General features: G+C 42.4%; 1 protein-coding gene and 1 long non-coding RNA gene across 2 annotated transcripts in view; both read right to left on the bottom strand.

Annotated features, from left to right (window-relative positions):
- Positions 1-23,636, bottom strand: part of LOC145435012 (uncharacterized) — a 544,696-nt gene that overhangs the window by 129,392 nt on the left and 391,668 nt on the right. The window lies entirely within an intron of this gene.
- On the bottom strand, positions 13,263-14,914 carry LOC145436372 (uncharacterized). The gene is made up of 3 exons (XR_013914286.1): positions 14,542-14,914; positions 14,030-14,160; positions 13,263-13,519 (listed from the first exon to the last, which is right to left on the bottom strand). It is a non-coding gene; the product is annotated as an uncharacterized LOC145436372 (long non-coding RNA).

The following is a 23,636-nucleotide window of genomic DNA, read 5'->3' as shown; positions in this document are numbered from 1 at the left end:
CACGAAACGTAGCAAGATAAAGTAAGTGATGCCTCCCACATCCCACATGTAGCCGCAGTGATTATATTATATCATCTCTAAACATACGTCTGCTCCCAGATGAATGCTTTGCTATCAATTGCTGTGGCGAGATTGTTTCATTAAGCCTTCACGGTGCATGGATTTCGCCAAACAAATTCCATTTCACGACTTTCGTCCGTTGTCTATAATAAGAGGTACTCACGGCTTCCAGTGGTGATATGAGTTGCTGTAAACACCTGTCCTGTGATCGTTTTTCGAAGAGACGATCTTTTTAAAGTATCGCCAATGACCGCAGATTTTCGAAAAGTGCGATTGACGCTACACTCATTATTTCATAACGGTTGCATCACGTCAGGTCATTGTTCAAAAATCTTCTTCGCCCTCATGTTGACCCTTTACAGTACCATGAGTACTGCTCCAATGTGTGATAATTTCGGAAAATTTAGTAAGTAGAATATTCTGTATTTGAGTGATGTGATATCACATTCCGCAGCTGCTTCGTGTTAGTATGTTATTACTGAAACGTTGTAGCGGCCTACACTCAGGCGGTCCCAAGTAATCGCCATCTTCGCCTCAAGCAATCATCACTCGATCGCATACATAAACGGATCAATCACCAATACCTCAACTACCGAGGTATGTTTTCATTAGCGATGGGGCCTATATCCACACGGTACGGGGACGACAACGATTGTAGCGCAAACTTTTTAGGTCGAGGGTCGCATTCACCATCTTAATGGACTCGCGTACTGCACTACAGTAAAGTTGGGGTTTCAAGCGAAAACGCAATCTTTTATTTGAATATTTTGACAAAAGGAAAGGAGATATAAAACAAATGAAACATTCATTTGAGGATAACGCACTCACGCCAGAAACATTTATAAGATTTTGTAATCTGGTCGTCCTCCATAACCATTTCGTCAAAATTAGGGACGGAAGTCGATTGTGCCAATTCTTAGAACAGGACGGAAATTTCAATTTGTGTGAAATTTCAATTTGACAAACAAAAATCTTTCACAGTCGATTCTGTTTTGAAAGCAAAGCATTCAACTTCAACAGTTTTCCTTTTAGATTGTTTTGAGCAACTTATTCATATGAATGAGTAGGGCTGGACAAAATCGAGTAGGGCCTACCTGAATGATTCGATTCAGAATCACGCATTATGCTTCGAGTCGAGTCGATTATTCCAGTACCACTATTTATTACGTCACAACAAAATGTTATGTGTCAAAGTTCAAATATGTACCTTTTGTGACACCACTAATAATATACTGCCTGTTATCCAACACATTAAAGATACTTAATTCAAGAACTTCGGTATTTCTTCAACCCTACCGACTTCAATAATGTTTTTCCTGTAACGGCCGTAGCTTTGTACTATGTTTCGTATGCTGCTATACGGCCAATCAAGGTTCTAAGGCTTCAACAGGGGAAAATAGTATCGAAACCATAATTCTCGTCGATAAAATAACTTTCAGTGGCGAGGAGCGTACAATTTCACTACTCGAAAAAATCGTCTTTTGCTACTCGACTCGTATCATTAAAATAATTACTCGATTCAGATTCGAGTACTCGAATCATTGTGCCCAGACCTGCTGTGAATGAGTTGTGGCCGAAGTTATGAATGAGCTGTACCGAACTGCACAAGTGGAGAACGAATCCATCTAACCCGCACAAATCGGTTTTCCAAGTACAGCACTGAAAGTAATAAACTTGCTGGAGTGTATTCCTGATCCGAATATAGTCATTTCCGTTTGACTTTCCGGGCTGTTTAGTAATTGAAATCGTTCAAATTGCGTGGGTCCCGAGGTCGCGATATTGTTACTGTTGTTTTGGCATTCATGATGTTTCGACTTTTATGGTGATTGGTCGTCTTACACCGGACCGATATTTCTATGATTCCTGATCTGCGGGTTTATAGTCGCCCACTTTCGTTAGCGGCTTTTGTAGGACATCGCATACGTGGATCATCTGGCAAGGAGAATCCTTTCGAACTCGGTAAAAATTCGGTAGAAATTCTGGAGTCGAACTCGCAACTCATTGGCGTTGCAGCTATGTTCTTGTTGTTTTTATTAACTCATATAATTGGCGCTTGCAACTCGTGGTTATTTGCGCCCACACAGTAAATTTCATAAACGCATAATGGCATGTCTTCATGAACTTCAGTCTTTTTTCGGCTCATTTGCTGCCTCTTTTCACGAGTTCGGCTCTCTCTTTGTCTGGGCTTTTCAATGCGCTGTATTACAGCAGGATCAGCGATGAGGAGCCCAGATAAACCTCCGACACATAGAAACATGGCAGAGACTCGAACCATCAACCATCGATGTCGTGACTACAGTGTTTAAGCAACTGCGCCACTCGCTTCCCCCGTTGCAGCTATGGAACGTAGCACTACGCAACGCACATACTTTAACAGACTTGTGGCATATGTCACACGCATACATATATTAATCCAAGTGGAGAAGAGAGGTGGACACTTTGGCAGCTATGAAATCCTTTAAAATCGGCGTTTTCTATCACTAATTAGATGTCGATTGACAAGAGATTGGAGGTATGCGCAACACACGGAGTGCTTCCATCATTCATTTCCCAATATTCTGTTCGTTATGTCAAGGTTGCTCTCTGCGGGACGGATCCGGCCCGCGGGCCGTATATGTTTCCCGTCCCTGGACTATCGCAATGGGTAGCAGACAAAGTGATGCGCAATGTAATGCAGGATAACGATTCATAGGACGTATAATAACAATATGCGTACTGTGATTTTATTTACACAATCTCAAATTCTTCCTTAGGTACACGAGTAGGCTAGACAACACTCGCTGCTGATCTAATGTGCTGAAAACAAATTTTAATTATGATAGTGGAAGTTAGGAGTGCCGAAATAATGCCAACGGACCAAACTCAGCATTGCTGCGCCAACCAACAAGAAAAGGTGGCAAAATTTGGTACCCGATTATGCCTGCTGGCAACGCTACGTAAGGTTAGAAACCAGTACAATAGTTTGCCACTTGTAACATCTTGAGCGCCACCTTCCGAAAATTTCAGTCAGCTTTGACGTCACCAGTTCCCGTCGCCAGAACGAAGCGCCGAAAGCATATGACCATAGACAACCAAGGGTATATGTAATCCAGTGGCTATGATTTTAGACAACTTTTACTTATTATCACTTTTCAGTTGTTTGTACACAACATGGCCTGGAATACCTACTCTGAAATATATACTTCTACTTGAGTATTTACGTTACTTCGACTTCTACTGGAACACCAACAACGACTATTCTGGTCACCTATGGGCGAAACTAATGTCTAGCACAATTTATTTAAAGAACAGTTGGTGAGCTGAACATCAACTAATATCACGCTGTTGGCTCAGGCGATGGCTTCGTTGTTATTTCAAACAGCAGCATTTCGGCTACGCGGCGCGATGTTTCGACACGACCACGCTCGGAGATCCGTGAAATATTTCCCAAACCTGATGTCTGCGAGATGCGGTCGTTGCGGGATGCGGTCGTCGCATCCAACTTCGCACACTCTTCTCCACGTCAATAGAATGTCTTCCGTGGCTTCGGGGTTGTTTTTGTTTCTCATGGCGGGTTACATTGGCATTTGAGCGGCCAAGCGTGGAGCATTGTTCACATTCAAATCAAAATACGAGCAGTATCTACTGAATCAATACTATAGTCAGCCAGCAAGATTACAGGACCACAATCTGATATATGGACCTCGCCTACCGACACATGCAGCATTTACTTTTGTCGCTTCCTTTTATGTTATCCTTTCTTAAATCCAGTGTGCGTGCCTCTTATTTACATGCTGTAGGGCAGAGGTCACCATAACACACGGTAAGCGGGCCGTATGTGGCCCGCGACTTGATTTGAGATTTCGGAAGAAGGCTAAGAAAAGCATTCTGAAATGCTGAAATTGATTACAGTTTCAACATATTGTGGTTGTCGCTTCAAAATAAACTATTCTCCTGTGCCCTGCATCACTATTCCTCACTACCTAAAACGGCTTTGGCGATGGCAACAGCTTTGCATCGAGGGAGAATCAGCTGATTTCAATGGGCATTGGGCATGAGCAATGCGCATATTGTCTACTCTTTACGTCCAATGGCCCAAACACTAACAAGACCAACAGAAGCTTATAAAACGGCTTAGGGTTTCTCCATAAAATCAGGCATTACGTGGAGATGGTCTTTCAGCTAATAGTTACGTCTCTCGCTGCACTGACATGAAGTGTTAAAACGTGGTTGCTAAGCTGTGTGGCATATTTTATATCAACATTGAATTCATGCGGCCCCCGGCCGCTACACAATTCGAAAAGTGGCCCTTGACTAGGGCTGGTGGGCTGCGCACAATGATTCGAGTATTCGAATATGAATCCGGTATTAATTCTAATGATTCGATTCGAGTATAAAAATGCGATTTTTACAAGAACTGGAAATTTACGCTCCACGCCTCTAAAAGCTACTATATCAACGAGAATTATAGTTTTCTATACTATTTTTGACTGTGGAAGCCTTGAAACCTTGATCGGCCGTATCGCAGCATACGAAACACATAGTACAAGCCATTAGCGTAACTGGAAATAACATCTTTATGAAGTCATGATCAACCCATCACATGCCACTAAGCGCATAGAAATCGGTATGGTCGAAAAAATCCTAAAGTAGGCCTGTAATGGCCTGTAATCTGTAATGTGATGGAGAACAGGCATTGTATTTTTTGTGGACGCTTAAACAGTACAAATTTGAACATGGACATCTTACGTACTGTCATTACGTCATAATGCGTGATACTTAAATACTCGACTCGACTCGACTCGATCATAATGCGTGATTCAGAATCGAATCACTCAGGTACTCGATTTTGCCCAGCCCTACTCGCGACCCGTTTTGAATTGACGATCCCTGCTTTAGGCCGAAGTGGGTGTCTGATTTGAAGACAACTCCGAGTCGTTTCGGCACCCTCCTATCTTTTCATTTATCGCCATCTTGTGGCGTTGTTGTTGTTTATTTATTATAAGAAAAAGTTGGCGCTCATCACCTGTTGGTCTTCTGCACCATGGTCAATAATGGCGTAAGAAGATATAAAATGCGGTCAGTAATGGCGTAAAATAGCATTTCAAGGTTACAAAAATGAAATTTCGTCACGGTGGGAAAGTAAAACATCTTGTCGAGTATTGATCTGATAAAAATTTACCCTAAATGTAATCACGACAAATGTATGTAGCTCAAATGTAATGTTCGAAACTTCATTTAATGCTGCCTTTTTGATATTAGATAGTTATACATGTACTTGTACGTGACTCTATTGGAGTTTTTGCAAGGCGAAGCTCTCGAGGTCCTATGAAATCCCACTAACTTGAATACGATTGTTCAGTATCCATTGAAAGAATTGCGTCTTGAGCCTCTATTATACTGTAAAGTGTTGCTTAATCGCACTGTCTGAAATTAACGAAGTTTGTTTAACAGTATCCGTAGCTTTCACATATAGCTTGTCACAACCGAGTTGTAGGCCACTTTTAAACAGTTTGGTACAACATTGCACCATTGTAACGTACGCTCAAAGTATACCATGAACTCCCTATTACAACACCATGCAGAAAATACGTTCCAAACTCCGAAATAAATTTAAAATTTGATGTTTTATTTCTCTACTTAATGGAAAAGCATCGAACTTCTTGCATTTTGGAATTAAGTCACAAAACTCTTATGTATTTGGCGGACAGGCAGGAAATCCGCCTCGGACCGGTGGTTGAGAACCAATGCCTCAATCGATTCACTCAGCTCGGGACTCGATCTCGCCAAGCCCTAACGTTGGGATGTGTTTCTTCGATCACAACAAACTTGAGTTCGCAAGTTATGCCGCAATGAACTGTATATCTGTAAGCTTAGCGTATATGTACTTGTACATTATGTGCATGTAAATCACTATTCTTGTTTTCATTGAATTTCATGTATAAATTTCTAACATGTAAATAGCTATGTTACCACAGATACGCTAGTTTTTTCCTCGGAGGACATATAAGAGTAAACACGAATGCGAAAATGCTTCAACTGTCAATGACAGCAACAATAGAATTTACTGCCAACCCAACGGATGCTTATTTTCACGTATGGTGGACTGGCCGTGTCGTGTCAATCAGTGATGAATAGGGCGATTTTTTTTTGACATGTCAAAAAAAGTCAAAATTAGGTCAAAATTGTAGCGTTAGGTCAAGATTTGTCAAAATTGTGTACAAAGTCAAACAATTGTTGATCTCTGCATTTCGTTTGTATCGTAGATTTTGCGCTGTAGGTAAACTTATCATTTGATATTCTACAGCTTGTAGCCTACTTTATAGGCCTACCGTTGTAGCGGACCATCGTCTGCTCATTGTGAATCATAAACGGTCAAATGAAACAAATAGTGACATGGTTTTATGGTCAACGTACCGCAATATCCTAACTGAAGCAAGACTGCTTGGACATTGTATGGTTCTTAGATCAAGAAGCGCAAGCTGAAAAATAGTGATATAGACAACATTGTCAGAATGAAGCAACACGGTTTGTCACCAGCAGTGTGCACACAACTTCAGTGTTGTCAGCCAACAAATGCTGCTGTTGAACGTTCTTTCTCCATTCTTGGCAAGCTACTTAGTAAGGACAGACACTTTCTACCCGAGAATGTAGGAAAGTATCTTTCGTTGTACTACAACAAATTTTAATTATTTCCACCAGAATACGTAATGTTATACTACTGGAATTCTTCATAGGGCCAGATTTCGTTAAAATACTATTTTTTCATGTAAAAATTTGTCAGTTTTTGAGCCAAAAACGTTTTTTCAGGCCAATCTACTTTGTAAGGACAGACAGTTCCAACCAGAAATGAAGATAAGTAGTACAATTTTCACATTATATGCGAAAACACCGAATTTGCATACGTGAGGTCAAAATTTGGTCAAATTTCAGTTTTTTAGGTCAAAATCTTCCGTTTTTTAGGTAAAAAAAAAATTGGCATTAGTGATGAATCATCAAATTTCTCCTACAATTACACTCCATCACGTCACGTAGGCCTATAATTTATACGATTGCACGCAGCCAGACACGAGAACAGAGTATCGGATTTCATCTTTTATATATACTCCTATCGAACCACGAATGCAAAAGATGTACAGTGTACACGAGGCTAGTAGCTTAAGAGCTATTACAATCCAGATGGCAGATGATGTACAGTGTACACTGTACAGCATGGGCGGGCAACATACGACCCGCGAAGGGATTTTGTACTACCCGCGGACAGTTTTCCGTCTTACATGATAATGTGGCCCACGGCCCCAATCTGCCGAGATTCCCCACTACTTGCATGCTACGTCAAATTTAAGTGACTGTATGTTATTATATACGTGTGTGCGCATCGTTGCGAGAGTGGAGCATACGCGTGAGTTCGTCGAAGCGAGAAGACTTGTATTATAGGCATTTACGATGCACTCGACCCTAATGTCGTCTGTGGTAATCATGATTTTTGTCGACTACAATGGTTATTTACACCAGGCTGGTATTTCTTATTTTTGATTCCGTAACCGCCAACTTGTAGCACGGCACACTTCTAGGCTTTTGTAAGGCACCGCTTATGCCAGGGGTCGCCATCTCAAAACGGGTCGCAGGCCACTTTTCAAATTTCTTAGAAGACGCGGGCCGCATGAATTCGATATCCGAGATTAATTAGGCCAAATCGCTGAACAACGACGCTATCTAGTCACGTCATCTCGTCTCGGTAAATTAGGGTTACGGCTTACGGGCTTATCGAACGCCTTGAAATCTTAATTAGGGATTGCACCGCGTGTTGATTGATCAGAGAGAAGCAGACATGGCGGCGCGTGTATGACAATGTTATTCTCAAATCCACATTGTCTTCGCCTTTATCGGCGGGAAATGGCTTTGAAGTGACATTGCTGTCGTTAAAATACATTCATTAAATACGATTTATGCCTTGTATATCTGGATAAATGGGCGAATAATATATCAATTCAGCAATCCGGCCCGCCAAGTACTTAATTTTCCTATATCCGGCCCGCCGACCAGAGAAGTTATCATCGAAAAACTCACATAACTCCGCTTCTACTGGTCGGAATTGAGTCAAATTTGTTTTGCACCGTCTTTGAAGACAGCTCAACAATTTGACGCGGAGCCTATACTTGGTAGAATTGAAACAAATTTGGTGTGCAGCGTTTTTTAGGGTAACCTGACAATTTAATCAGTGAATGGCTGGAATCCGGGAAAAAAAAGTTATTTTTGAACAGCCCTACACACAAAAAAAAATTTACCTCGATTTACCGCGAAATGTCTGGAAGCAGGGTGGCCAGCCACTTGGCAGTAATATAACATTACCGTCACTCAAAGTAAATTCAACTTACACCCGTCCGGTAATCTAGCTTTACACGCCAGACTGTAATGTTACAGTTGTGCAACTTTGCATTTATTCATAGGTTAAATACCATAATAAATGATCAAACTGAAATACAAAAGAACAGTTGCATCGACTAGCCTAATCCCTATTGCTCCAACAACTCACAAGACGTGGGTGCTAATACATACATGCACGCACGTCGCACAATCACAACAACAAGAAGACGAAATCGCTCATGCGTTTAGGGAAACTATCAGAGAGAGAGATAGTACTAAGAGATAATCACACATCCCCCCCAACTCCTAACGAAATCAACGAGCATTGAGTGAGGAGTTCAAAATACAGCGTGTAGAGAACGTCCAACCAAATACTCTAATGGCGATTGAAGCGGGAATCAACATAAAATCTGTGCCCCAATAACGTAGTCCTTGTGCCATACTGGCGGAGTAACATTTCTGCCCGAGCGCTGGCGTCTATCATTAGACGGTGCGGCAACACTAGTGTCGTCGATCGGTACTTCAACTGGTAGATGATCTTCTGCACTCGATTCGGCGGATCTCAGCACGCCAGGGTCTACCTCATGTGACTGTTCACTTCGACCGGGTGGCGAAACGACTTGAGGTGACGTAGCTGTGCCGGGAGACGAGACCGTTGGCTGAAAATATGTGTGCTCTTGGTTCGGGAAGTACGGCTCAATCTTGCGTAGAAATTTCCTGTTACGCAGCGTCAATCTGCCGGAACCGTCCACTTTCACGAGGTACTGGTCATGGTCCCGGCACTGAACCACAGTGCCGGTTCTGTCCCAGCGAAGGGGATAACGACCGTTTTGGTTTTGAATGCGACAGACATCACCTTCAAGAAGCGGTGATAATGGCTTAGTGTTCAACGACAGAGATTCCAGCTGCTTCGCAAATCTGGTACGTAACGTGTGCTCGCGACTCTGCCAGAGGTTCCTCCATAATGGCCTGATGTTGCGCTGGGTAAAAACTGGGACCCATGCTTTGATTGGCAACGCATCTTTCAAAGTCCTGCCAAATACTATTTCTGCAGGGGAGAGTCCATTCGCGGGGTCGGGGCAATTGCGAAACTGTAGCAATGCCCGAGTAATTGCATCGGTCCGGATGCTGCCATCCTGCGAAATGTGGCCGAGAAGGAGTCGTTTCATCGATTTCACCGCGGCCTCCGCGCGGCCATTTGACCTGGAGTGATAGGCCGACGACAGCCTGTGACACACCCCCCATTTTCGAAAAAATTCCCGAGTGCTGTGCGCAGCAAATTCGGGTCCCCCGTCACTGCTAAGTTCTTCGGCCACTCCAAACGTGCCGAAGTAACTTCGTAATGCATCTTGGAGTCCGAGGGCTCCAGACGTTTGCCCACCGTGCTTCACATGGAATATCTCTGGCCAGTTGCTGAAGCGGTCAACAACGACTAAATAGTGGTGGCCTGCGGCGGTGCAATAATCAGCGGCAACAGCTTGGAAAGGGTAGGTCGGTATGAATGGCTCGGCCGGAGGCATGTATGCTTGACTCGGTGCCATTTTACTGCAGTTGCCACAACGTGCTCGTTAGGGTTGTTCAGATTTGAAAAATTGTCAGGAAACTTCGATGCTAGTGACCCTAATGATGGTTTAGTACATAAAAACACTTTTATGAGCAATTTTGGTCATCTTCCTCGTGATCTTCTATCCCCGAAAAGCCCCCAAAGATGCACGGGGCAATTCTCCTTACTGCTTGATCTGTAGTGTTGACCATGTCACCGGTTTATAACTTTTGTGGCGTTATCATTCGAAAACGGCCATGTAGAGACGAGATATTGCAATAAAATAGATATGTTTTCAAAATTTATTGAAATGCAGTCCCGTAAAGGCCACATGCATCTCCGTTTTGCTCAGCAAAACCTGTCTGTCATGCTCAGGGGAATCATGTATTGGTTGCACCATTGACATCGGCTTTGTTTTGGATCGTACATTGAAGAAGCGCCGTTGGGTTGCAATTCGTGACCAAATACTGATATTCCCAGCTAGTTTTCAGCCATAAGGTATCATTCAAAGGTATATAATGTCAGTAATACTTTTCTCAACTTCAAATCATCTGTAAAATACCGAGTTATCTTATTTTATGGTAGACTGCAATTTAGTTGAAGAAGAATGCCTGAAACAATGCATCAACACAATGTTCAGCGCTTGCCTTGTAGGTATTCTTGTCATATTCCATACGTTGGCTACCTCTTCAACAGTTAGAAGGACATAGTCCTGCGTTGTGGCACTTTCGGGGCAATTTTCTTTCAGATATGGCGGATGTAGTAGAACCTCATCTAGAGTCGGTAGCTCGGAGTGACTAATGCACTCAGATAAATATCCTACCGAATAGTGACCAGAATATCATACCAAATAGTGGGCAGACCTGAATCTTGTTCACGGTTGGTCCGCAAAACCCATCTCCGCTTTGTTTCAGACATTCTTCTGCAACTAAATTGCAGTCTACCATAAAATAAGATAACTCGCTATTTTACAGATGATTTCAAGTTAAGAAAAGTATTACTGGCATTGGATACCTTTGAATAATACCTTATGGCTGAAAACTAGCTGGGAATATCAGTATTTGTTCACGAATTGCAACCCAATGGAGCTTATTCAATGTACGATCCAAATCAAGCCGATGTCAATGGTGCAACCAATACATGATTCACATGAGCATGATAGACAGGTTGTGCAGAGTGAAATTGATGTGCAGTGGCCTTTATAGGACTGCATTCAAGCACAATTTTGAAAATATGGCTATTTCATTGCAATATATTATCTCTACACGGCCGTTTTCAACTGATAACGTCACAAAAGCTGTAAACCGGTGACGTGGTCAACATTACATATCCAATAGTAAGGAGAATTGCCCCGTGGATCTTTGGGGGGTTTTCGGGGATAGAAGATCACGAGGAAGATGACCAAAATTGCTCATAAAAGTGTTTTTATGTACTAAACCATCATTTTGGTCACAAGCATCGAAGTTTCCTGACAATTTTTCAAATCTGAACAACCCTAGTGCTCGTGTACGTGCTATACCCTCAGTCATCCCAGGCCAAAATACTGTGGCTTGCGCCCTCTGTGACATGGCAGCAGTCCCTTGGTGTGCCGAGTGTAAGATTTCACAGATAACCCCTCGCAGCGGCGGGGGAACGACAATCCGGTCATTATACATGACAACATCGTCTATCTATACGATCGAAAGGTTGTCGCGGTACCGCCAATATGATTGTAGTTGAAAAGGCAGTTTGTCCGATTTGTCTGGGAATCCTGAGATGATGTGAGTTTTTAACTCACTGAGGACAGGATCGTATGCAGTACTGCGCTTTACATCGTCCCAGGAGACAACTTCAATGGCATTCAATGATGCGCGGGAGGCGGCCACGATGCTGATTTCAATCAGATTGGTGTCCTCATGGGCAGCCACGATACTGTCGCAGTGGTCCAATGGCATGTCATCCACTGGAGTCGAGGGAGCAGGGTGCCTGGAGAATGCATCAGATGCAGGAATGAGTTTGCCAGGAACATGGACGACACGGAAGCGCCATGACAATGTGCGCTGCTTCAGACGAAAAATCCTTGTGTTAGTAATTTCATCAAGGGAGCGGTCCCCAAAGATTTTTACCAAAGGTTTGTGGTCAGTGCAGATGATGAGATCGTCACATCCGAGGGTGAAGAACTTCGTATCTTCCAATGCCCATGCGATTCCAAGCGCCTCGCCCTCTATAGAACAATAACGTTGTTCGGCGGATCGGAGGAACCTTGAGCCAGCGAGAGTGATTTTCCACCCATGGTCGCAACAGTCAGGGGTCAAGGAAACGCATTTGCAGTACTTCTGTCGCAGCCAGTAGCCAATGCCAGACCTTGACCAGTCCGGGGTCAGACACGTTCTTCTAGTGGGGTCAAAGATACGTACTCCATCTTTGATAGCGTTGATGAGCGCGAGCTTGGAGTTGGCGAATGCATCATCAAGTTCGGAAGTCCAGCAAAATGGAGTTTTCGTGCTTAGTAACGGTTTGAATGGTGCCATAATGGTAGAAAGCCGGCCATAATGGGATACCTGGTTGACCAGCCCAAACCATGCACGAATATCTGCTATTTTTGTTGGCCGTGGGAAGCACTGTATTGCTTCTAAGTATTTGGGCAGAGGCCGAACATCCTCGGCAGTAATTTCGAAGCCGGCGAACTCGATGTGTCTGCGGCAGAACTGGAACTTGGAGGCGTTTAGTATGATACCTTCACGGCCCATTAATTCTAGATAGTCAATCATTCTCCACCAGTGCGTGGCAAGGTCATCGTCCCAGAGGACCGTGTCGTCCACGCACTTCGTTTTGCGTGGTGTGTCGGCAATGATGCTGTCGTAGCGGTAAGCGTACCAATAACACTGTCGAATCTCATGCTTCGGAAGTCATATTAGACCACCACATATTCGATGGCACATACGGTTGGTTGCTGAAAGACTGCAAGGCACAACCGACCATTGATCTTTTGGTCTCCACCCGGCAAGCCGATTATGCCCAGTTCAATATCCAGCGTCCCAAAATATCGCCCAAGAAGATAAAGGCGATATCGGACACTGGTGCACAATCATCCTTGATGGGATTGAAACTGTTTCGAGCATGCGGCATCAAGGACCAGCATCTCATCCCGGTAAAGTAACGCTTGGTTGCAGCTAATGATGAGTGTATTCACATCCTGGGCGCTGTGTGGCGAGACTGTAATTTTACCACCTACCTAGTACCTACAACCCTACATGCTGTTCTTTGTAAATCAGATTACATGACAGCTTATAAATTCACGTACATCCAGACCTATCCCAAAGCAACGCGATGCCAAAATACCGCAAATGTTTCTTCACGCTCTAAAAACGACATTGGGACAACTGTATAATATATAACAGTGTATATTCATTCATGATTCACGATGAAAAAGTATTGCTGCTGGAGGTCTAATTCTTCTTTAGGAGGAATGCAAATATAGCACAAGTGGTCTCAAGAAAAGGTGAATTAATTCCACCGCCGGATAAACTTCCAATTGTTTCTTTTTCCTCGTCTTCATTCCTTCTGTGTGACTAGTATCTTGCAGTTCCACTAAAAAGAACTCATGCGTAAGTCGCTATATTAAGCAAAGTTCCTAACCTAGACATGACATTACAATATAACTACTAAGACAAATAGGCTAACAAAAATATAACAATTTTTGAAGTACCGGTACTGGTACATTGTGTGATGACGGCTCCGCCTTTTACATGATATAGCAGAGATTCATGACTCACTTTATCTAATGCAGCGGTTCTCAACCTTTTTGGACATGCGCCACCCTAGGCGATGGCCAAAAAGTTTGCGCCCCCCTGCACTTATCGTCACGTCAAAAAGAGCACATCATCTAATACAGAGATAGGCAACCTTTTTGCTAATCACGGTCACATTTCAATTACTTGGGTAGCCCAAGGCCGCATTCCAGGGCATAGCCGCCGCATAGCAACCTCTATTGCATCCAAGTCTGTCTTAAGCAGTGCAGTTCGCCATCTATTACCAACAGCTACCCAGCGCAATGAGCTTTAGGCTACTGCCAAATCTATGAAGTAATGAATGACTTACACGTGGGAATTGCTCTAAATCTTCAAAGAATATCAAAAATTCGCTCAAATGAAGTTGAGTGCGACTGCTGGAGTTTGAATTAGGCGAGCTTTCTTGAATACGAAATAAGTTTCTTCTTCAACAATCGTCTTCTGAAAATGGTTGTGAAACACATGTTTAGTCAGAATTCAGACAGACTTAGTCAATTTCTCGCGCCCCGCAGGTTGAGAACCACTGATCTAATGTATTGAAGCAAAAGGTTCCTTATTTGAGGTGGCATGTGTGCCAAACAAATCCAGCAGTGGATGGAAACATCTCTATTCTATGGCCCGAAAATTACATGAACAAGCCAACAGTTTCAACTCATCTGTGGCGGAGTATGTGGTGTCACAGGTCACTATGTAAGTCGACTAATATCCCAAAATAGAACAGAGAATGCGGCGAATGAAATATTTCAATAATGAAATCAAAGTCATCCGGTGGTGTGCACAGTCGTAGATATTCACGGTAACAAATACTATGCAGTACTGTACCTTTTACGATGCGTATCCCATTCAGCATTCCTAGGAATCTTCAACGATCCACTTTCTTCAAGCACAAGCTTCGCTCCACCCCGGTTGGAATCCCGGTACGTTTAGCGAGACACAGATTCCATATTGGCGCTCCACCCTTTGCTCAAATCTCAATAATGGCCAGACGACGATACCAGAGATGCCACTGGGATATTTCGGAAAAACCCAGAATTGGAGGCGAAATAAACCCAGAAAAACCCAGATCCTATATTTCACTCAAAAGACACAAGATAGCTGTGAAAATGGAGCCTGATAGTCGTCGAACACACTCATACAGTCATTGAAGCCTTTGATATTGAATTTACAACAGTTCATAATACACATTTTGCATGGTTAACACCAGGGTTGTAATGACTCGAGTCATGACTCGACTCGAGTCAGACTCGAGTCACGATTTTCTGATGACTCGAGTCATTTTCTCAAAATACGGAAATGACTCGACTCGAGTCAATATCTGTATTGACTCGACTTGGACTCGAGTCATTGCGATTGACTCGAACCAAGTCATATGACTCGAGACTCAGACGACCGAGACCGATATTTCATTGTAATTTTATAGAATAGTAGAGTAACCACCTTATTGGGATTTCGTCTATTGGTACTGGTACTTGAAAATGGGACCAGAAACTATTAAAAGTGAGGGAAATTAGTATTTTATAAATGCGAACCATTCGATATCACCAAACAGAGTTATAACAGTTGGTTTAACAAGACTTTAATTGGAAACTGAGCAGTCAGCACAATGACTTGGACTCGGACTCGAGTCATTATCCCATGACTCGGACTCGAACCTTTGCTCGATGACTTAGACTCGGACTTGACTCGGTGGCGAATTGAAAATGACTCGACTTGACTCGAGTCAAAACTATAAAAGTGAGATTGACTTGTGACTAGGAGCCTTGTGACTTGGTTTCAACCCTGGTTAACACTGCGAATCGCACAAAAAAGATGTTGTTTTCCTCTCAACACATCGCAATGAAACAATTGGGGCGCAGCGTGAATACTTAATAGTGTACCGGTACTAATTATATCATCGCGCTGCGAAAGTTCAATACAATGCCATCCATTCCCTATTTCTAAGGATGATTTCATGTATTTTCAGAGACCTGAACAGATTGAAAGTAGCTTTCGATTGATTAATCCTACGACAATCACTTTTATTTGGAGTAATCACAGACATACCAATGTATAGTGGAAATAAATAACTGCCAAATCATGAAATTCAGGGTTAAGGTTAGGGACTTATAGGGTTAGGGTTCGAATGTGCTGATAACCAATGCCTCCTATTAACTTGCTAGGGGTGTCTAACTACTATTAACTTGCTAGGGGTGTCCAACTAACTAACTCTCTCTTTCTCTCTCTCTCTGAGTGTCCCTGTTGGAACTATAAATATACTCAGATAACAATAGGATTATATTAGTCGGATCATCACCTGGTCTGTTCATGTGCTTGTACATACCATACAGTTACATGACATTTATCGATACATGCTGAATTGTTCACCAAGTGCCGAGTTGGATACTGGCAATCGTCCTCTATGAACATGCCTTTCTGCGACCTGGAAGTTACCATTCAATGAAGCTCCCTCGCATCAAGCCGAAGCCTCTCATTTTAGTAGTGAAATAGATTTTCAACACTCTGTCGTTACAATAACAGCAAAATCCATCGACAATGGCGAACTCAAGTGCGTGCATTTTACGATATTGTGACCATACCAATCTAATAATTAATTTTCGAGCGTAAAACTGACCTGGCGAACTGGATGTTGAAAAAAACCCAGATTTCAAGGATAAAAACCCAGAAACCCAGATGATGCTAAAAAAAACCAGATCTGGGTGGAAAAACCCAGGAGTGGCATCTCTGGCAGAGATGAGCACGGATTAGGATTAGGTTTTGAAAAAACAGGATTTGTGAAATTTTGTCGGATTTGGATTGGATTTGGATTAGACATTTTTTTCAGAACGGATTAGGATTTGGATTGGATTAATCTATTTTCTGGGAGATTGAAATGTCGTGTGGCGAATGGCGACAAACTTTATTCAGATCAGTTATTAATGTGCTTATGGTTACTAAGTTATCTTGAATCAAGTGAATGGTTGGTTGTCAAAGAAAATTTTCGAATCATTCCATTGCATAAATTAGTTTTTTTCTGAATTTCCAGTTGGAATCGGATTAGGATTGGACATGGACTTGAATATGAAAAAGTAATGGATTAGGTTTTGGATTTGGATTTGAAGGTTCGGATTTGGATTGGATTAGGACATAGAAATTTCAAATCCGCTCATCTCTGATCTCTGGACGATACGACACTCGAACGATTTCAAAATGAGTGGTATTCATCCGCTGACATGCCACCAATAATATTCACTGGCCATGTTATAATGTTTGATTTAGATCGTATTTTTTTATCATTTATCATTACATATAGTCCCTTTCTTTTCCATCTAATCTCGTATAAATTGATATTTATTCCACGTGATGTTCACTACTTACTGTATTTACTTAACCAGACTCTGCTTGTGATGTCACAGTTGTGCGTTGGTTGTTTACTACGAAACTCAGAAAAAGCAGTAACGCGTAACCCTAACCTACTGTAACCTATGACAGATCGCCATGTCCGCCATTAACAAATGGTCAACTGAGCATGCGGTGCTGACATTTCTAGTTTCCCAAACAATATTATGCATCCTAAACTGATATTTTAACTTATCAGTCCTATCCGTGGTAACCAACGAGACCGGCCGGATAGCCATACCCTTATAATATAATATAGTGGCTATGGTGTACCCAGGGCCGTAACAGCACTTCGTCAGCCCCCTCCAAAACTTTGGTCTCGGGCCCCCCATAGTGTTATAGACCGAACGTCTGGGGGGCTTCGCCCCCCATACCCCACTCCGGCGATGCACTGTTTACCACTATTCATCATTTTCATTGAGAGTTTCTTTAGTGAATCAGCTTTAGTCGCCTAAGCGCGCGAAGCGCGCATAATTTCTAGTATTAATGATTTTATCGGTCAGTATGATCGGGAATTGCATACATTGTTATCAATTTTTATCTTCTCTCTGCTCACGTAATCAGATTTGCCGGTAGAGCTGAGTGAGGTGTGTTTGAAAAGGTAGGACCACTCAATAATAATTAAATATCTTCGGGCGTATACCCGTTGGCAGGAACAAAACAGCACCTCGTCAGGCCCCCAAAAACGTGGGTCTTGGGCTCCCATAGGGTGATAAAACGCCCCCCCCCCATCACGTTGTTCGCGTTTGTCACGAAATTACCCGTACTGTATTGTGAGCCAGCGCGAAGCGCGAAAATTTTCGATAATTTATGATAAAATCTGTCAATCAGATCGGCGACTGCATATATAATATGCTATCAATATATTGTCCTCTCTACTCACGTAATCAGATTTGCCGGTAGAGCTGAGTGAGGTGTGTTTGAAATGGTAGGACCACTCAATAATAATTAAACATCTTCGGGCGTATACCCGTTGGCAGGAACGAAACAGCACCTCGTCAGGCCCCCAAGAACGTGGGTCTTGGGCTCCCATAGGGTGATAAAACGACCCCCCATCACGTTGTTCACGTTTGTCACGAAATTACCCGTACTGTATTGAGAGCCAGCGCCAAGCGCGAAAATTTTCGATAATTTATGATATAATCGGTAAATCAGATCGGCGACTGCATATATAATATGCTATCAATTTATTGTATTCTCTACTCACGTAATTAGATTTACCGGTAGAGCTGAGTGAAGTGTCTTGAAAACGGGAGGGCCCGTAAATAATGATTAAACATCTTCGGGCGGGCGGAACCGTTGATATGACTTCGTTACATGATGTTATTTCGTGACTTCCAGTCTGCTATATCAGAAAATATAGAACCGCCCAAACGTAGGCTTCTAAACTAAGAGAGGCACACGATTTCAAATTGGTATTTCTTCACTGGCATAAAATTTTTCCCAGCGGGATGGTATTTGTCTTGTGAGGTTCAGATTGCAAAGACAGGAACATTCGGCGCCAGTCATTTAGGCGCCTATGGACAATTAAACCTATATGTATTTTGTATATATAGCGAAGTCTTTGATCTGCATAAGGGCATAGACCTTTTCGGCCAAGCTTTTCTCGCTGCCAATCGTTCTGGCACACTTCTTGCAGTCGCATGTTATATGGCCTAAAACTTGATTGTATGTCTTGGTGGGTCGTGGCGCGGTAATGGCCCAATACCCAATAAGAAAGATAAATGGCTACGTGAATTCGCGCGCAGCGCGAAAAAAATTTGAAAAAATTGCATAAATTTTCAAAAAATACTCTATGATTTATGCTAATTCACGAAATAATTTTGGGCCCCCCATCGAGCTCGGGCCCCCCCCAATTGGGGGGTTTGGGGTGCGGCAGTTACGGTGCTGGGTGTACCACATTAGCTACGATTGTCAGTTGTTTCTTCTCCCTAGTATGTACTTTACTGAAATTGGTACTAGGGCCAACAATTTGCGTATGATAGACCCAGTCTCGCGAACGTGGTTGAATCAGGTCAAATCAGCACAAAAATGTTATCAGTAACATTCAGTTCCACGTATAACATTGGCCGCAGCGATTTTCAAGCTAATCAATTTTGCCAATAGCCTGATAAACTGTACGAACGAGTAGCTGCCAGTAATTCTGCGAAGAAATTCTGGTAACTTGACTTTACAGCTAAATTAAGGTAATATTACATATCAAAATGTAAAATTACAAGCTATTCACAGTTATCGGCTGCGACTGGTAATTCGTTGCAAAATTTACAGAGATTTCCCAGTAAATCTACCAGATTTTTTTCAGTGTAGTGTCACTGTTCAGTCATCGATCATCACATTTGCCCTACAATTTCACTCCATTATGTCACGTATATACGACTGTACGTCACCAGACATGAGAACAGAGTATCGGATTTCATATTTTATATATACTCCTGTTCGAATCACGAATGCCAAAGCTGTACATGAGGCAAGTAGCATAAGTAGCATAATGTAGAGGATGAAAAACCATAGTGATTACACAAAGATGTTTCATGTATCTTATCTTAACGGATTGGCGTGAAAACGTTAGAGAACATAGAAACCAGCATCATCTACCGTTTGTTATACGCATAACTTAATTTTGAGTTGTGGCGAGGCTATACCCTAAGATATGCGGATGAGGCAAGGGAGGAAGATAGTTTGTTTTCGTCTGTACAAACGACGCAGATGTGAAGAAACCTGAAGGTTATCGCGCCGTCCCAACCATTTTATCTCTCCGTGCTATCCCAAACAGCAGAGCAACTAGCTCTGAAGCCGTGAATGCCAGATTCTTAAGCACGTCTTTAATATGAACAGAACTGTGCTCAACCACACCAATGACCAATCCTACTCATGCAGGCTCTCTACCACCAAACATAATCATCTGTCCATACGCTAATATCTAGTAGCAAACTGACTTTTAGACGGAACAGAAGACATGTCGAACTCATTAATGAACTAGACAAAGAAGGACCATCACATAAAAGCTAATGCAGTCTACATATAGTCATCGTTGCTATGTTCAATAGACAAGAAGTAACACCATGAATACATTGTCAATTATTGGAGAAGTATAGCGATTTCCAAGACGCGTCATGAATAATTCAAGTCGAAGTAGGAGATGACAGGTCTGAAAATTACTGAAGTAAGTAGTTTCGAATGTATAAGATTCGACCGAGGGCTTGCATACTTTTGGCTGTTAATCGGTGGTGGCAAATTTCGAAAGGAGCTGCTAAAAAGTATGTTATCAGTGGACCAGATTTAATTTTTGATATTACTCAATCGAATTTCATATACCTTCCATTTTCAACTTACATTTGCAGGCGTTTAATAAGTTTTGCAAATTGCTACTTCTACCTGTAATTAAATAGTAATTTACGGCGTTACTTCTTCTACCTCCAGTGCACGATAAACAACGATGCCAATCTGACCTTGCGCCTCTGATCATACGGCACTAGAAAATTACAGGACAGCGGCACTCGTAAATATGAAGGTATCACTGGACTCCGGGTGATTCGTCCTGTGATCGTGCAGTGATATTTACTTGTAAGGTTACCGTGTGTTTTGATTGTCCCCCAGCCATGCCTTACTGACACGGGGATAGCGTTCCCATGTCCACGCAACTATAGTAGAGATTTAGGTAATATATAATTCCTTGTTAGGCAGAATGTATCGCATTAAGATTTCAGGATGTTAATGTGTACCACTATTCCTAGCTGTAATTCACCACACCGTTATCGCAATAGGCATGGATAATAATGAATCTTCATCCGTTGCGATCGTAATGACACAAATCCCATCGGGTGGGCCGGATGAAAGCAATAACACTGTGGATGTCACAGAGACTATACTCACGGTCGCCTGAAAGCGTCCCGCCATCAAATATTGAAGAAGTGGAGAACAGCGATATTCTCACTCGGAGTGCTGAACAGTGTGATTGGAGTCTGCATATTCCCTCTGTATATCGCATTTACCATTTTAAACAAACACACATTCAGTCCGTACAGCAGCTACGAGTATCCGAAATTACTGGTGGTGGCTCGTGTCGCAGCAGATTTGGGGAAATTTGACAGTCTTGGGATGAACTGCAGTGTTATGTTGCTGATGTGCGGTTTATCTGGAATCGCCACTAGATGGAAATCACCCACGTTTAAAGTGTTGCCCAGTTTATTACTGTCAGGTGTTGCGGCACTAAGCAGCGTTGGAAGTTTCGGTAAAATTATATTCGACGTAATGTATTTCTCTTCACCCAATAGCACATTTTGGAACTGGAGGGGTGGTGTGGGAGATGACGGATTCAATATGCTCATCGCCCTGGCAACTCTATGTTTGACTGGGGCGGCTGCGTCAGTGACGCAGTGTGTGTTTTCGCTCCGAAGCCTGTATTTGTGCCTTTCCCCGCTTGAGCGAGAAATAATGGACCACCATAATCAGATGATCCAACCGGGCTATTTTACGGTGATACCAGCATCTAGTTTTCACGCACGACACCCGTTCTCAAGATCGAAGCTACTTGCTCTCAGTTACATCGGAAGAGCCGAGTTAATTTTAGGCTTGGTAATTGTAGGTGTAGAATCCACTTCCTTCATGATTACTGATAAATCCACGGGTGACATGGGATATTACCAACTCGACGAACGTGCCCGCTGGCCGCTATCGATTCATTTTGCAGGACTTTGGGGCGGTGTTATTGTGTCTGTTTCTGGTGCGTTCGGAATCGCGTTGGTCGGGCGTTGTTCTGTTGGCATGATAAATGCTAATATGGCAGTGAGCATGATTGCGGCATCGACATCTTGCCTGGTGAATTTCGTATCCGCGTACGCTATTGAATGGCGATTTGAGCAACCTGAATATCACATATCTGTTGCGGCGCTGAGTGTCGTAGTCTTGTTACTTTGCGTTGGGCATGCCGCATTGTGTTGTCACAGATATTGCTCTGCGCGGCCATTTTCAGAACCAACGCGGCCAGTTTCGCCTGGAGAAGCGAACACGGAGTACGTCCAAGTGCGGGTCTAGTCGAGGATGGCCTACCGACTTATGCTCCTACAAGATCCGCGTCTTACTTCACAGGATTAATCATACCAATCATTTCCGAGAAGAGGGCATTGGAAGCTGTTAATGAAATGGAATGTGCTAAATAATATTATATTTCAATATAGCAGCAATCATTTTGTTCATCAAAATTCATTGAAAATATTGCTATTGATGTAGGGTTACCATATTTTGGAAATGTGAAAGGAGGACACTTTTTCGAAATTTCAAGACGTACAATACTGGAACAATTTTTCCGACTTCGCGGTTGGTTGACTAAAAAAAAGGTCAACTCCCGAAATACCCGACGGAGCGTTATTTGAGTACTAATTTCTTATATTTCAATCGAATTTTCACCTATATTGAACCAGAATTCTCGAAAAGGTCAAAAAAGAGGACAAATCCACTTTAAAGAGGACGTATGGTAACCCTATATGTCGTATAAGGTTGATTTTTAATAGCCAACATCTCGTCGGCCATCCGACAGTCATCGAGCATGTCCACATTCAAGGCGAAATACAATCAATTTCTACTGAATGAATACTATAGTCAGACCTAAAGATTACCGGACCACAATCTGAGATATCGACCTCGCCCATGTACCGACACATGTTGCATTCCCTTTCGTCACTTACTTTTATGCTATTCTTTATTAAATCCAGAGTGCGGGAATCTTATTTTCATGCACTGGGGTTGGTGTAAGGATACTTTAAGTCGTTTCGGCATCCTCCATCTTCTCATTTTATCGCAATCTTGTGGTGTTTTGATTTGATGAAAATTTTAATAAAATGATGATGATGATGATGATGTTTGATAATGCTTACTGCTGTTTTTCAACCTTCTTCATTACGCGACCCGCTTTTCATTCAGGTTTCATGGTGAGACCCACGATGAGGTATGATAAAACTAATGAGACGCACAATGCACCCTGTGAGTAGCGCAGTGGTTTCCTGACTTTTTCGTCTTGTGACACACTAGAAAAACTATATAATGCTCGCGGCAAACTTTCAAGAAAGTTCTTTAATATATCTATTCACGTGAAATGCAATAGATATGGTTCTTTATACATGATATGTCCGACTGAAACGATGTTTAAATGTTGACAAACATACCCGCATTCGTCGCTTTCCAAGAAGTGTCTCTCGGTTACGTCTTTTGATTTCAGTAAAATCGAAAAACAAACATGTTCACATATTCATTGACGTGCAAATGATGCAAATATTCATCGCATGAAATTTGAATGCATTTATCGTGGAGTAGGAATTGGAAGGAGACGTTCAAAATCTTTCGTGAAAACAGCATTTCAAAAAACCGTTGTGTTTCGTAATTCAGTGAGCTGTTCTTTTTTTGCAAACAAATGCTTGTTCAATGACTTTGAAATGGATTGACTACCAACATATTTCTTTACAGCGAATCTTTAGAAGTATTGTTGAAGTATAAGTGGAATTGCAGGCAATGTACTCACGATTCCTTGATTAGTAACGAGTCAAAGT

This window comes from Botryllus schlosseri, chromosome 3 (genome assembly GCF_051294905.1).
Source record: "Botryllus schlosseri isolate E-star chromosome 3, Bs_hap1, whole genome shotgun sequence".
Lineage (NCBI taxonomy): Eukaryota > Metazoa > Chordata > Ascidiacea > Stolidobranchia > Styelidae > Botryllus > Botryllus schlosseri.
This window is presented reverse-complemented; position numbering and strand designations above follow the sequence as displayed.